A 3,868-nucleotide genomic window follows, 5' to 3' on the forward strand; every position below is an offset into this window, starting at 1 on the left:
CATGTGGTGTTGGCTTAAGATTGCCAATATGCCTATTGTCATGATCTTTTTCTCTTTGATGTTCTCTGTAGTTTTTCTCACTGGGCTTGTGCTTCAGAAAGATTTGCATTCAGATGTGAATGGATATCAGAAATATGAGATCACACCTTGGTTTTGGGGAGCATGTCTTCCTTTTTTATTAAATTTGTGGTTATTAAGGATAGAACTCAGGACCAAATTAGAGAAAAAGGAAGGATACAAGGAAAGCCAACATTTTGTCCCTATGTCAGAAACCATTATTTTATTTTTTGTACCTGCACAAAATGCTTGGTTTTGTTGTTTGTTTGCTTGTCTGCTTGTTTTTTAGATAGATTCTCCAGGCTGGACTGGAGTTCACAGCAAAAACCACCTCCTGCCTCAGCCTCCTGACTCCTGGGATTAAAGGAGTGCATGGTGGGATTTTTTATTTTTGAGACAAGGTATCACCTTGTACTACTTAATCCAATCAAGCAGATACCTAGAATTACCTGTCAGAGGTTAGCAAATCAATTTGTTTCCATTCTATTTTTACTGGGGAAGATGTTCAGTGTTATCAGTTTTTTCCTGATCAATATGGATGCCCCACAGTGGGCACTAAGTCCTGCAGCTGCCATTTCTCATCTAACCTGACATTTGCTTTTGTTGTATGTCTCAGGCATGCTAGGCAGATGCTCTAGCAGATACCTACGCTTACACACAAACATGTGGTGTTGGCTTAAGATTGCCAATATGCCTATTGTCATGATCTTTTTCTCTTTGATGTTCTCTGTAGTTTTTCTCACTGGGCTTGTGCTTCAGAAAGATTTGCATTCAGATGTGAATGGATATCAGAAATATGAGATCACACCTTGGTTTTGGGGAGCATGTCTTCCTTTTTTATTAAATTTGTGGTTATTAAGGATAGAACTCAGGACCAAATTAGAGAAAAAGGAAGGATACAAGGAAAGCCAACATTTTGGCCCTAACCTTCTAAGGTCAATTAAGACTCAGGACATATGAGAACTTGTACTGTAACGTCATGTACCTCAGTAGTGTCCCAAATTTTCTGATCAAGAAGATTATGGGGTCAAAGAGGAAAGTGATCGATGACGTAGAGTGTGCCTAAGGAGAGTCACATGGGGAGAAGACACTCTCTCAGGCTTTCACAGAGAGCACATTGGCCAAGCAATGGCAGTGACTCATCCACATGGCTGCACTGATGAAGGTTCTACAATCTGAGGTACAGGATCTCAGGACAAATCCTGAGGGCATTTCACTGACCTTCTCAGACCAAAAAGCTACAACTCTTGTTGCATAGGTCCTGCTTTACCTTGGTCTTAACCATCCAGTAGAAAAGTATGAAGTCGAAATATAAGAAATAAAGCCATGCTGTTGGGTTGAGCTGTGGGGGACTCAGGTCAATAATTTCTGACATTGCCAGTTAAATATAAGACCCAATGCTATTATGGGCTACTGGACTCTTTTAGAATATTTTGCTGAGTTTACACACCTATAATATTCAATAACGGAACTTAGAAAAAATGGGGTATACCGATGAATGTCCATTTTGTATCTGTGTATTCAAAGAGGTTGGGATAGATATATAGTTGCATTCTCCTAATGAATAGAATGATTTGTTCTAATGGTGTTTGTAAATGGGATCACAAGTCCGCATCTTGTACAGCAATTAACCACTAAGAAGAATATATGCAGTGTATTATTTGTTGAAACTATACATTCTGCCAAAAAAATAAAAATAAATAAATAAATAAAAAAGGATAGAACTCAGGGTACTAAAAGCTGAGTCTATTCAAGGCAAAAGTCCTGATTCACGCTCAGAGTGCTGGAATTAGATAGGCATCATTGAGATAGGAGGTGGGTTTGGCGAAGATGGCTGGGGAGATAAGTGGAACTTGTTATGTACAAGATCCCAGGACAATGTCAGATGATTCCCGGAACCCTCTATGTGGAAGTCCTCCTGGGCTCTGTGGTGGTTGACACTGTGTCACCTTGAGATGCTGGAAGCTCGGCTGGATTGGCTTGGTGATACCATACCTTGGGGTGTGAGGGCACTTCTGTTGGGCGGGAGGGCCTGCAATAGAGTGACTCAACACAAACCGTGTATATAAAGGGGTTGAGTAAGGTTTTTGCATGTACCAAGTTTTTTGAGGAGTATTAATCCTTGTTGCACCACTGCGCATCTGTGCCACTTCGGAGGAGCTCTGATTTTGCAGGTGGAGCTGCAGTCTTTACATTCAGTGCGAAAGGAAGGGAGAGAGGCTTGATAGATGCCACAACTGCTGCTCCTTCCTCTCCTTTCCACTGTTCTCCACCACCGTGAACTGATGCCTTCTGCGCTGGAGCCAGCCAAATATAGACTAAAACGTCCACTAACAGTGAGCTAAATACACCTTTCCTTCCTTAATTTTGGGTGTTGGGTATTCTGTCCCAACAACAAGGAAAAATAACTGAAACAGACTGCTAGACAATGCAGACCACATAAGGACACAGACATCCCAAGGAGCATTCTATCGTGTCTCAACATGGTAGCCTGCTCTGTGTCTTCTAGACCAGGGTATGGTTTTAGTTTTACTTTGTTACTCTGTTGTTCTTCTGTTCCAATCAGGTCCACTCTGCAGAGCCAGTTTTCCATTCCCTTCTCACCACACACTTTTCAAATAAATTCAATCCTTTGTTTCAGACAGGAAGGACCCAAACTACATTTAATTGGGGAGCCATCTCTAAAGGAACTACCTGATAGCACAACCACACTGAGCCTATGGTTATTTTTGCGTGTCCATGTGAGCCACAGACCAGGGCTGGAGGGACAGCTCCTCTATTCCTGAACACAGGAGGATGGGGGCTTACCAGGCACTGCCACGACACCACATTATCACTGTTCCCCCAGTTCCTTGGTAGAAAGCCTCCATGAGACAGGTCTTCGTCCCCAGTTCCGATAGGTAGAACCTCAAAGAACTGCTCCAGCCCATGGAGCCACCCTGCTGCCCTCTGCAGCAGGTCCTTCTGCATTGCCATAGTCGGGGCTCTGTCTCAGCACACATTTTCTGGGGTTTGGAGGAAGGACGGGGAGGAGCTGGCATCTGTCTCTTCTTCCCTCTACTGTTTCAGTGCATTTTGAATACAGTCGTATACACACCAAGGAGTATAGTTGCTCAGACACACAAGAAGACTGTGTTTATTTTTCTTTAAATTTTTAATCTTTTATTTATTTATTTATCTGGTACAGGGTCTTGCCACACAGCTGGGACTCATAGTGATCCTCCTCTTTCAGCCTTCCCAGCACTTACATTACTGGCATGCACCACCACGCCTGGTTTCTGGGCTGGCAAAGCATGTCCTGCATTCAGGTGCAGCATAGTATCTGGTAGAAGGCATCTAAATTGGGTCCTGGAGCTTGGCAAGCAGGTGCTTAGACTGCTGAGCTATTTCCCCAGCCCGCTGTGTTTATTTTTGCTAAAAGATAGCACACATTCTTTCATGGTGGCTGGAACATTTTGCATTTCCACCAACGAGGAATGGGTTTCTGGTGACTCAAAACATTCCCAACATTTCCTATTGTCAGTTATTTATGCAAACCATTCTAGTATGGGATATCTTGCTTTAATTTATAATCTATCACATATGACTTTCAGCATCTTTCCATATGCTTATTGGACTCCTCTATATCATTTTTAGTGATGAGTCTGCTTAGATTCTTGCATATTCTCAGTTGAGTTGCTTTCTTGTTGAATTTTAAGAGTTCCTTATATATGTTGGAAACAAGTCTCATTTATCTTACCCCAGTATGTGGAAGGTTGTTTCAACATTGTGGTGTCTTTTTCAGGACAGGAAGTTTCCCCCCATTGTAATT

This window comes from Octodon degus, unplaced genomic scaffold (assembly GCF_000260255.1).
Source record: "Octodon degus isolate 3935 unplaced genomic scaffold, OctDeg1.0 scaffold00072, whole genome shotgun sequence".
In the NCBI taxonomy this organism is placed as follows: domain Eukaryota; kingdom Metazoa; phylum Chordata; class Mammalia; order Rodentia; family Octodontidae; genus Octodon; species Octodon degus.